A 13,506-nucleotide genomic window follows, 5' to 3' on the forward strand; every position below is an offset into this window, starting at 1 on the left:
TTCTTCCCTGGCTTTAACCAACCCGAGAAGACACAGCTGTTTCCGTTGGGGTGATCCCACAACACGTGCTCGAATTCCTCGCTGGACCGAGAGTTTTTTTTCGAAGCCAAACTATTCCCTGTGCAGACAGGAGGTCGACTAAAATAAGTACTTTTAAATTCCCTCTGATCAAAAGACTGAGAGACGCCATATCTCCCAGTGATCGAAGAGGACCCCGCTTTGTCTGGCCAACAAAGCGACTGTGGACCCGGAGGAAGAAACGAAGCAGCTTCTTCCCATCCCGGTCCCGCTGCAGCCTGCGGATAACTGCGCTCGTCAAGACGCATCCAGAAAGCCGCAACACTCGGGAGCGCTCCGGACCAGCCCCGAGGCATCTCAAAGTAACGGACTCTCCCCTTTTATTTCTGTCTCACCAACAGGGTGTTTAGAAGTGCCTGGGCAGGCGTAGAACTTTGTAGGTGTTGGTTAATGCTTTTATTCCACGACGAAGTTGGAATTATTTTGGCTGAACATTTTCTTTGTATGTGCATGTATTTTACAATTGATTTTGCTGTGTTGATTTGTGATTCATCAATAACCCCGCCGTGGGTTACCGCCTTATTTTTTTTCATCTTTTTCCCTGCTCCCCCCCCTCTCTCTTTTCGCTTCTCCTTATCAGTTTAATCTCTTTGTCCGAGCTCAAGTCGCGGGCTTTGCTTTAAACTCCCAGTTAGCTGCCCCCCCCTTTCGAAGCGAGGCATTACCCCATCAGCGTAAGCGTGGTTACGTCATTAGGACCTCCCCTCATACGTCATCGTAGCAGCCATCTTGGGAGGGTCACGTGTATCTGAACTGTAGGTAGCTTAGCTGAACTAGCTTTGTGTAAGACATCAAAGCGTCCAGTGAGATTCCCGAAGCTGTTCTGTCTATCAATGCTGATACGTGAAATGCCGGTGTCTCGAGGGCGGTGTTAAACAACTTTGAGTTAAGTTAAGATCTGCTAACCGCTCATTTTAATCCATTGTTTATTTTGTTTTGTTCTTTATTTCCACATATATATTTTGCATGTTTTAGTTTAGTAATGAGTAAGAATTCCAAAGTTGTTTGAATCAGAGAATTACTGTAACAGGGAATTGCTTTTGGTTCAATAAAACCAACGACTGCGGAATAGAAATTGTTTTGTGTTCAATCCAATTCACAGTTGCATGGGTATTCAGAAATCAGAGCTAACCTCCTTTGGAGTTAACATCTGATATTAATACAGAGACAATATCATTGGATGGTGATAAGGAATAAGGATTTAAACTCTAATTGCAGTTACATTGGGGTTCTCACAGCCTGCTGGATAAACCTGGTCGGTTAACAGTCCGACCTGATCATTTATTCCAGCATAAATTGAGTTCATAACAGCAAATTAACTAATGCATTAGTGGTATAAATACTTACAAGCTTATAGCTAACATCACCACCATTTGAACTATATTTGTTATAGCGGAAATTTGAGTTGAATGATTTATTATTTAAATTATAATACCAAATTATAATTAATAATAATAATAAGCATATTCAACCAGCTTATGGCATAGCATAAATTGGCTTTTCCCGGGTGGGCTGGAGTCTACTTATTGGCGTTCCTTTAGACTAAATCGAATAACCAGCAACTTATGAATTGAATGAACACAATCCATATTCCAGCATTTTGACTGATCACCTTGCCAAAAGGACTATTCAGTCATAATTGATTAAGGAGGTATCATTACTAAATATATACGTGTTTGTGGTGGTTTGAGGTTGTTAACCCGAGGTTTGAATATTGATTTCTGGACTGGAAGTCAGCTAGATTGAAATACACAGCAGCCAGCGTCTGCTACTTGTCAATCAGAGTCTGTGTCGTGTCCTGCTTTGAAAAAAGAGACCCTGCCTCTATCTGGTGGCCAGGATAGGTAGTTGCAGTCACGGTCTTAAAGACAGCTTAGATCGCTCAGTGTCCCGGAGGGACCGTTTTGAAAGTCAGTTTCTTTAAACTTGCCTGATGGTTACGCCCTTTTTGTCTTTTTTTTAATTTTATTTTATTCAATTTTTTTTACTTATTATCATATCTTAATTTTTTTTTTCCTTTTTGAATTTTTATTTTATTTTACTTTTACTATTATTTTATTTTGAACATTTTTCCTTTCTTTCCTCCCTTATCCCCTTCTGCTCATCATAAGTGGTCAAAATTGAGCTGTGATTTTGAAACTAGGGTTGCAATTTAGCGGTTTTTAACTGTCATTCTTTGCCACCTCTGAAGCTCCAAAACACTTTGCTATTTTCCACACATGTGTAGAGCACCTGTTCTGAAATAACTTACATCACAAACAAAGCCACAGCTTTATCACTTAATTACTGGCCGAAAGGTTAGTGGTCCATGTCACTCAAAGTTAATATTCTCAAAGTTAAACAAGCATATTAACCGTTCCTAAACATAGGAGCTGTAAGTCGCAGGGTTGATTTTCCCTTGCGCAGCCTAATTAAACGCACGTATTTGAATCCACTTTCTGCGGTAAAGTGAGTCATAGTGCGTGTTTGCTGTTAACAGTTAAAGTGAAGCCACTTAACAGTTGTTGTTAGCAGTTGTTGTTTAGCGCTGAGCTAAATTAAAGTGTATGCGTTGTTGCTTAGTGCTAAGCTAGAATACAGCGTTGTTATTTGTTGTCTGTCATTTAGCGCTCTGCTAAATTACAGTGTTGTTACTTGTTGTGTTGTTATCCATAGCTGACACAGAATGGATAGTGAAGATTCCTCAGTGTTTAGGTCTGAAGGAGCTGAAGGTCCAAACCATTCCATTGGAATGGAGGCCCAGGATGTCATTAGCTCACTGCTTAAAATGACACCGGACGAACAAACCCGTCTGAATCAGTTTAACATGGAGGACTGTGAGAGGAGAATTCAGGAATTGGTGGAGGAGGTCCAGAGCAAACCTAAACATAGATTGGTAGCAGATGTTTTGGGTGAATTAACTGCGTTATACCACCGAAGGTTAACGCTAGAGACCAATCTGCGTAACAGAGAGGTTGAGAGGCGTGCTTTAGCTGAGGAAAGAATCAGGGAGCTAGAACAGAGAAGTGTTCAGGGCAGCTGTCATCTCACAGAGGAGCGAGAGGAGGATCGCATTAGCTTGCAGACAGAAGGATCTGAGTGTGAGAACTCCAAAGGAAAACATGGAGATCACACCTGGAGGACATTGGATGAACTGGGCCCTCAGACACCTTCTGAGCGAAGGGTAAGCGAAGGTCAGGACAGATATAGCAGTGTGATACAGAAAGAAATGCCTAAACAACTTACGGTGGCAATCAGGACTGATCCACATGATGTAAATCATGGGAAAACACCTGCTTCCCACCTGATCCCTGACACGGCTCGCTATGATCTTTTCCCCCCACCAGGGCGACGAGAGCACCGTTCCTGGGACACAGGTGAACCCCACTCCTCTGAACTGCGTCCACAGACAAGAGTTCATGACAGGGGGGGTCCCCCTGCGTCCCACGAACGGCCGCCGATGCCAGGTAGGTGGTCAGAACTGGAGCCTCCCTCCTATCGTGGTTACCGCAGGCAGGAGTCGTCAGGAGAGGACTCAGATGGACCAGCTCCGATCCCTGAACAGGGACTGCGGATGCGTCAACTTGAGTCCCTGGCCCGAGACATAGAGCGTTTTGATCCTAGCAATACAGAATCCACCATTGATGACTATCTCAGAGAGGTAGAGCGCTGTCTGCTAGACTTATATAGCCCCTCAGCTCGAGAAAAGTTGAAGCTTATCTGGAAAACCACGTCCAGAAGTGTCCATGTTTTCATAGAAAGCCTCCCTCCAGCTACACGTGACCGTTATTCAGCTCTTTGTCAGGCTTTAAGAGAAGAATATTCGGCGTTTACAGACCCAGCTTCGGCCACTCTTGGAGCTTTTGCAATTCAGCAAAAGAGAACTGAAGCACCAAAAGAGTACTACCGTCGCTTGCGGGCTGCTTACTTTCAGGGACGAAATGCTCCCGGCTTGGAGGAAGACCACACTTTCAAATCTTTGTTCCTCCATAATCTTCATGAAAGCGTGCGTTATGAGGTTACCATGCATTGTAGAACCAAGAAACTTACCATGCAGGAAATCAGGAAATATGCGCAGGTGGCATGGGAAACACGTGTCCGGCCCAACAAAGGAGCCGATAGTGATAAAAAGGTTCTGCAGATTCAAGCTGAACCAGAAAAGAGTTTAGGTCTGGAGGGACATGAGATGCCTCCCTGCAAACCTAAAACTAGATTTGGTCCTAAGAAGCAACATGGTTTTGAGCCGCAGCAGAAGAAAGCTTCTCAGGATAGGAGAGGTCAGCATGGCAGCATGGAAGGTGAGAGGTTTCAAAAATGGCACAGGCCGGATCCAGCTCGATACGGTAAGCAAACTGACAGGCCAGAAAAGCCGAAAAGCACACATGAAAACAAAGGCTGGAACCTGCGCATGGAGGAGTCAATGAGAAAGGAGATGGAGGAGACTTTCAGCAGGTTGCTAGCCGAAACAGTGCATCAGATCGTGCCGCAGCCGTCCCAGCCATCACCCAATCCTGCCGACCCTCCAGGTAAGCCAGGCCCAAAACCCCAGCCAGCATGACTAGGCGTGGAGCAGGCTTCCCCTTCTAACAGAGTTTATCTGATTAAGGGGGGGGGACCAACCGAAAATTCACCAACAACCTTCTAAGATCCCATCAACAGGTGATCAGAATGCCACTTTTCTAAGGTTTTTAGGTGAGCTAAACAATCATGAAAATGCACACCGCTTATACTGCTCGACAGTTATCGGAGGATGTGTAACTGCAAATGCTCTTTTAGACACGGGTTCCGAGATCAGTCTAATGTGCTCAGATTTGTTTGATGAGGTGACCAGAGCTATGGTGTCTCTTGGGAAACCGTTCCAGGTGGAGACCTGTAACGTGGGCATCACTAGCTACACTCAGGATCAGTCATGCATCACCAAACGGGCGTGGTTAGACATCACTTTCCGTGACATGACCCTGGTGCACCCCATCTACATATGTACTTTGGACACAGAACCTTTTCTTGTGGGTCAGGACCTGTTGAACAGGTTAGCCCCACTCATTGACTGCTATCATGGTCATCTTTGGGCCCAAGTGGGGACTCCCAAGCCCCTCACTTCTGGAAGTGGACTGTCCGTCCCTATCAACCAGGTGACATGCTCCGAGGAGCCCAAAGAACTTTTAGCACCATTTCTGCCTTCCACAGAGCCGATTTCCAAATCCTCTGACACACCCCTGCTTGAGCTGAACAACCGCTCAGCTTACCTTTTAGTGGAGAATCCAACTCGCATGCCGATCCAAGTGGTGGCGAAGAAACCTCTTGGGGTGCTCATCGAAAGCTCTTTCCACGACTTTGAGCTGAGCATTCCCGTCATCGGAGACCTGCCCTTATCCTTGACCGGCAGACAGGACTCTCCAGACACCGTGTTTACTTTTCCTTCCAACATGATCCAAATCAGGCGACATGAAGCTCGGCCTGCTGGATCCATTTGTGGTGCAACGCTTGAAGCTAAAGGAAATCTGTTGGTGTATGCGATAACAACCAACCCAACAGAACCAGCACCAAATCAACCAGAGAACCGGGACTCACCCACTGAGCCCTGCCCTGGTTTCGAAACAGAAATTATGCAACAGCTGGGAAAAGCTGATGCTCTGACTACTGAAACAGAGGAAACAGCACTTAAGGAGCTGTTTTATGAGTTTCAGACCATTCAGCCCAAAGATTCAAACGAACTTGGGATCACATTGACACACGTCCATGACTCACCAGTAGGAGAACACAAAAGCTGCAAAGCTAATCTGAAAACTCCCCAACGGGTGACGTCCCGGCCTTCAACGGCCCAGGAGTATGTACAAGGCTGCTTAACCTGCAGCCAGTTACAACCCACACGACCACTAAACCGAGCCCTGCTTCAGCAAAGGGGGGTTATATTTCCGTGGTCACATTTGCAGACTGACTGGATCGGTCCAGTCCCCGAATCGTTAAGGGATAACAAATATCTTTTGACAATAACAGGCAGTTTCACAGAATGGTTCGAATGTTTGCCGGCACCGAATGACACCGCTGTCACCACAGCAGCCCTGCTGCTAAATCACGTTTTCAGCCGGTGGGACCTTCCCCTGTCCATCGACTCGGACAGAGGAACGTCAAACATTATGACCGTGCTTTTTGACATGTTGGGCGTGGAAGTTAAATTCCACATTCCCTACCACCCACAGTCATCCGGACAGGTGGAGCGAATGAACTGCACCGTGGTCAGCATGTCAAAGGAACATGCCAGCAGCCGTGACAGGGACCGGTACATAAAGCTTCCCCTGGTCCTAATGCTAATCCACTCTACCTCACCATGCTCCTCAGGGGTGACACTTTTCCAGATGATGACAGGAAGACAAAGGACACTTCCCCTGAATCTCATCTACCAACCCGAAGACGTCAGTGTGACAACCGTCTACACTGCACACCAGTGCGTCACTGACTTAAAAGACCGTCTCCGAACGACTTTCGCGTGGCCTCGAAAGAACCTAGAAGCCAGCGTGCAAAGTCCAGAGTACAAATGGGTTCATTCGAACCGAACTAAACCGTCCACCAAACTCTCCTCACAGGGAACGGAGCCTAACTCCGCCCCCGCCGAAGAGAACGATGCATAGCATTAAATAGGATAAGTGCATGTTCAATCAGGATACTTTAAACATGCACTAATAAAGCAAGTGTCCATACATAACTTCACGTCCATAATTTCACACTCAGCCATAACACCATGCATTGCTTTGGAAACGCTCACAGAAGTGGTAAAGAATGACATGATGTATACTCAGGTTGTTAGAGATTTAATGCAGGACCTCACTCGAGAGGTTAGTTCATCCATAAATAGCCTTGCTGAAGGACGGATTCCTCCGTACCTGGTACCAGTAGATTTGGTTGAAAAGGTTCTCAAATCTGCCTCTAGTGAAACACTGCAACCACCACAAACGCACCTGGCGTACAGCCCAGGTAGTGCAATTCCGATATTTGTAAATCCTGACAACTTGGAGATAGGATTTATGCTAAACCTTCCCATCATTGAAAGAGCTAATGTGTATAGGCTTAAATCAGTATTGAATGTCGGTTTTTGGCAAGGTGAGACCCACGTACACCTACAAACTCCCTCAATATTGGCCTATCATGATGCTGACCCCAAACTTTATTTAGTCCCTAATTTGGATTTGTGTACCAAAACCAAAGACATCCACTGGGTATGCCCAAGCAACCCATTTATCAGAGACGTTACCAATTACCTGTGTGGTCTAAGGAATGAATCCCCTGAACAGAACTGTCAGGCTAGAATGACCCTTAAAGATGCAGGTGTGGAAACCAAAATTGAGCGGGCAGGTAACCGCTGGCTCGTTAGCACCCCAGAGGCAGAAGCCCTGTTATCCTACGAGCAGCATGACACAGTTACTAGACTAAAACTGCCCAACCAAACCATTTTCTGTTCCCCACCTCAAGGTGCTCCAGTCCACATTGGAAACATGGTTCTGCATCACCTTGACGTTGATAAATATGACTCAGAGATTGAAATAATAGATGTCTTTAAGGGATACAATTTCAGCATTGATGTCGGCATTGAAAGACAGCTTTTACTTGCAGGCACCCAGCTGATTAAATTCAGTCTCACTCCATCAGAGTTGAGCTCGGTCCCTCTGCTTCGCTTCCCCAGAGCTACAGAGTCGACCGACACTCACATTATGACCATTATTGTGGTTCTCCTTGTATTTGGATGGGCCATCACTACTGCGATGGTGTATGCAGCATACAAGCAGATCAAACAGGTGCAAACCAGGATTGACGCCCTCACCTTTGTCGCTCCCAGGTTCGTAACCTCAGCTCCTCGAAGGCCATAAGCTGATTAGACTACGAACCGCGGTCTCTTTCCTTTCCCTTTTTCCCTCTCTCCTTTCTTTGGTTCAAAGTTCAAACCTGATGACCAATGAATGTATTGACAATGGTGATTGTGAAGTTTGCATTTCTTTTTTTTTTATTACTTTATTGTTGCCTTATTAGCCAATAGAAATGACTAGCTATAGCTTAGTCCTGCCCAGGCTAGGTCACTGACCCAGGCACAATGAAGGTTTTGTTTTCCTCCTCTTGGATGATGAACTGAACTGCATGAATCCCAATGGACTACTAGAAAGACTATTAGGTTGTTCCACTCATGCACAACGGATTTTCGTCACGCCAGAATGGACTTGGTTGTAGCTTTAAAGGCTGTGACCAGCATCCCACTCTTCAAAGCTAAAGGGGGGTATGTTGTGCCAGTTCAAACGTGACAGAAAGCGGTAACGGACTACGTTACCCATGATGCAATGTGGTCAAAATGGCCACCAACTCATGTGGTCAAAATGGCCACCAACTCCCATCACGCAACACGGCAAAATGGCCGCCGATCAAGGAAACAGCATCAATTCGGGACGTAACGGACTGCGTTACCCATGATGCAATGTGGTCAAAATGGCCACCAACTCCCATCATGCAACACGGCAAAATGGCCGCCGATCAAGATAAGGTTGCTATAGTGATGGCTATAAAAGCCGATCACACACGATGAGCTTCCTTCTTCCCTGGCTTTAGCCAACCCGAGAAGACACAGCTGTTTCCGTTGGGGTGATCCCACAACACGTGCTCGAATTCCTCGCTGGACCGAGAGTTTTTTTTCGAAGCCAAACTATTCCCTGTGCAGACAGGAGGTCGACTAAAATAAGTACTTTTAAATTCCCTCTGATCAAAAGACTGAGAGACGCCATATCTCCCAGTGATCGAAGAGGACCCCGCTTTGTCTGGCCAACAAAGCGACTGTGGACCCGGAGGAAGAAACGAAGCAGCTTCTTCCCATCCCGGTCCCGCTGCAGCCTGCGGATAACTGCGCTCGTCAAGACGCATCCAGAAAGCCGCAACACTCGGGAGCGCTCCGGACCAGCCCCGAGGCATCTCAAAGTAACGGACTCTCCCCTTTTATTTCTGTCTCACCAACAGGGTGTTTAGAAGTGCCTGGGCAGGCGTAGAACTTTGTAGGTGTTGGTTAATGCTTTTATTCCACGACGAAGTTGGAATTATTTTGGCTGAACATTTTCTTTGTATGTGCATGTATTTTACAATTGATTTTGCTGTGTTGATTTGTGATTCATCAATAACCCCGCCGTGGGTTACCGCCTTATTTTTTTTCATCTTTTTCCCTGCTCCCCCCCCTCTCTCTTTTCGCTTCTCCTTATCAGTTTAATCTCTTTGTCCGAGCTCAAGTCGCGGGCTTTGCTTTAAACTCCCAGTTAGCTGCCCCCCCCTTTCGAAGCGAGGCATTACCCCATCAGCGTAAGCGTGGTTACGTCATTAGGACCTCCCCTCATACGTCATCGTAGCAGCCATCTTGGGAGGGTCACGTGTATCTGAACTGTAGGTAGCTTAGCTGAACTAGCTTTGTGTAAGACATCAAAGCGTCCAGTGAGATTCCCGAAGCTGTTCTGTCTATCAATGCTGATACGTGAAATGCCGGTGTCTCGAGGGCGGTGTTAAACAACTTTGAGTTAAGTTAAGATCTGCTAACCGCTCATTTTAATCCATTGTTTATTTTGTTTTGTTCTTTATTTCCACATATATATTTTGCATGTTTTAGTTTAGTAATGAGTAAGAATTCCAAAGTTGTTTGAATCAGAGAATTACTGTAACAGGGAATTGCTTTTGGTTCAATAAAACCAACGACTGCGGAATAGAAATTGTTTTGTGTTCAATCCAATTCACAGTTGCATGGGTATTCAGAAATCAGAGCTAACCTCCTTTGGAGTTAACATCTGATATTAATACAGAGACAATATCATTGGATGGTGATAAGGAATAAGGATTTAAACTCTAATTGCAGTTACATTGGGGTTCTCACAGCCTGCTGGATAAACCTGGTCGGTTAACAGTCCGACCTGATCATTTATTCCAGCATAAATTGAGTTCATAACAGCAAATTAACTAATGCATTAGTGGTATAAATACTTACAAGCTTATAGCTAACATCACCACCATTTGAACTATATTTGTTATAGCGGAAATTTGAGTTGAATGATTTATTATTTAAATTATAATACCAAATTATAATTAATAATAATAATAAGCATATTCAACCAGCTTATGGCATAACAATACCTAACCTTGACCTAAATTACACCCCAGGACCTCTCGAAGCCCGCTGAGGCACGTTCACCATAGACTTTGCATGTAAACCTGATGCCCTTGATGCTCAAAAAGCATCTGGTTTGAACACAGCAACCAGCCCAGAATAAAGGTGAAGACCTTTTTTCGGTCCTCATTTTACACCAAAGTCCTCACTGAACTAGTAAAATTAGCAAAAAATGTTCTTGCTCAGCTGCAAGTGCAAGAGCACACAGTGTGTGTATGTATATATATATATATATATATATATATATATATATATATATATATATATATATATATATATATATATATATATATATATATACGTGTGTGTGTGTGTGTGTGTTAACAGTATTGTTATTTCAATCTGAAAAACTCACACAGAAAGAAAAGGCAATTAGAAGAATTTTATTGACACAATATTTTAAGACTTTGGCGCTCAGATCTTGGCGGGAAAAATTCACGCTGAATTATACTTCAATATGCATAAGCAGGTGTATGAGAATAGGGATATTTCCCCCCAGGCCTGAAACTGGTGGTGGAGTGGAGATAAACAAAGTTTGTTCAGTCTATATGATGATCTGTTTGAGCTAAATGTCCAACTTGGATAAACACAGGTTTGCATGAACCCCTGTCCATGATGAGCAAGCATGAAGCGACTGTGGAGAGGAAAAACTCCCCTATGGGAAGAAACCTCTGGCAGAACCAGGCTCAGCATGGCAGTCTTCTGCCGGACCGTTTTAATGAGTGACTGGGAAATCCGTAAGAGTTCGGGAGGAATTACACTCTGTAGGGACGAGGTTGAAGGGCACCATAATAAGCCAGACGGAGCTTGCTACGATGGTGGAGAAGGGGATGGAGGTGGGTTGAATCCGGTCATCAGAGTCCAAACCAGACACGCCCAGCCACCGCTTGCTCGCTGAAGAGAAAGCCGAGACAAGGATGTGGAGTTCTTTTTAAGATGAACCCAGGATGCTGATTGGCTTTGAGGAGGAGCAGTTCAAAGCTGATTGGCTTTGAGGAGGAGCAGTTCAAAGCTGATTGGCTTTCGTCGGAGGCGGATGAGTCTCTGATTGATGGAGGTAGGCAATAGAGTTTCTTTAGTTTGAATTTTTCGCTTAAGCTCCATGTGTTGCTCTGGCAGACAGTACTGTTGCATATATCTGAACTTTGTTTAAAAAAAAAAACAACAACAAAGTTTTAATAATTTGAGCAACATTTGTTAATAGTAACATTGTTAACAGTTATATATAAAAAAATTATCGGCATCTTGTTTAAAAAGAAACAAATGGTTTCTAATCCACTGGGTAAATCTCTGAAAAATACCAAAGATAACAAAGGTAGCATCAGTTTTAACCCATTAAATAGTTTTATTACATGAAACACTAACAACGACATCCCCGAACAGCTGAAAACGTGGCATGCAGCAGATGATCGGTAAAGAATAACACCTCCCACAGGCCTTTCACTGGACAGTGTTTGATTTTTCTTCATACTTTGTTTAATTTTCAATTTTTAGAGCAACATAAAATTCCTAATTTCTTTTCAATTGTTTCTGACACAAAAAGAGCTATTTATATTTTTGAGTTTAAGGACGTATTCTAATATGCACAATGATTGTTCAAAATAAATAGAAGTAGCAGACAGCTCGGTGTGATTCAGGACAGACTCAGAGGGGGGCAGTGAAAATCAATCTATCATTATGCTACACTAAGGAAGACATGAGGTTGTGCATTTTGCTTTTCCAGATGTAGGCCTCAGTGGTGATTTAGGATCATTTACAGTAATTTTTTTTGTCACCTGGCTGCTTAGATGAAGTCTACTGCAGCACTTGGCACGGACGAGTGACGGAACAAGCGTGCAGCTTTGTCCAGCGGGGGATATGGAGGAAGATATAAAGGCCAAACCAACCAGGTGTTTGAGCCTGCATTTTGTCCTTTCAGATTTGATTTGTACAGAACCTCACCTCCATCGATTATTACCAAGCCTTGACGTTTGGCTTGAATGGCCAGAAAAGAGCCGTGCCAGCCCTGCTGTCTGCTTCAAAAGCTGACAAAACACTCGCACACAAATTACGTATATCAGCACGCACGCATGCCCTCAGCGAGACTAACGGCGGACCCATAAATCAAGACCCTTTCACGCTTCTGAAGGACACAGAGGATCAAATAAAACCTTTCACTCATGTTTTTCTCCCACTTGTCAAAATCTATGTTGTGTAAGCCACATAAATTTGTTTACTTGTTCTGGCTGATTTACTGAGGAGGACAACACAGCGTCACATGCATCATTTTCATCTTTAATTCCCACTGCAGAGGCTGCTACTGACAGCTCATGGATAAATAGTAGGGACGTGCAGGAGGTGCAGACTTTATGCTTCTCAGACAGCGCAGAGAAAATATTTAGTATAATGTATTCTACTGTTTACGTAACCGGAGGAAGAAAATCCTCTGCCGATGGGAATTCGGATCTAAAGATGGACTCCCTATAGTGGAGCTGAAGCACTTGACATTAGCAGTGAAAAATCAGCGTCTTTTAAATGTTATAGATATTACATTGATGACATTCCGTTCGGGAAAAGTGTGATGGAAGATAACCGAGGTGGTTGTTTGGTAAATCAGTGAATTTGCAGATGATGAACATGCAAAAAATAGATGAATATATAAAAATGCACGAGTAAGAAGGCTCTGTGCTATGTATATCTGCCAAGGCTCTTCAAAAATACCTGCTAGTGATGTACCTTTGAGTATCCAAAAATAGATTTGATAGAGCTTATCGAGCCCCTCTTTCTCCTCCTGCAGCCTCCAGAGACTGAACCTCAGACAGCAATCATAATTGGCTCAGAGATGTTACTTCAACAGGAGTCTTTAATGAATTCTTAATTTGCAAGGCAAATATCCGTTGGCACCTTTGAATCTACTGCCTGCCTTAGTGGACTATGGCTGTTTAATTCCTATCAAAGGTAAACCCCCTAATACATCAGGTATTCTATCAAGAGTAAAAACAGCCACAGAGATGTAACAAAAAATCTCTTTGGGTTGTCAAGTTTGACAGATTTAGTGTTTCCAATTACCCAGCATTAGTGTTTTTTTTAGTTTGACACAAAGCCAGGAGAAAAGCACAGGTAGGCACACAGACAGGCCTGACATTCACAGGGGTCTCAAGGGGCCAACTAATAGCCCATTTTTAGGTAAGCTATTCTGTCCATTGTGGGATTGCAACAGACAGTACCACGTGAACTGCTGTTCTCTCGAGCGCCCATTCCGCAGCCGGGGCCATTGGCAGCTGGCGACTGTT

The sequence above is a fragment of the Fundulus heteroclitus genome, chromosome 15 (assembly GCF_011125445.2).
Source record: "Fundulus heteroclitus isolate FHET01 chromosome 15, MU-UCD_Fhet_4.1, whole genome shotgun sequence".
NCBI classification, from domain to species: domain Eukaryota; kingdom Metazoa; phylum Chordata; class Actinopteri; order Cyprinodontiformes; family Fundulidae; genus Fundulus; species Fundulus heteroclitus.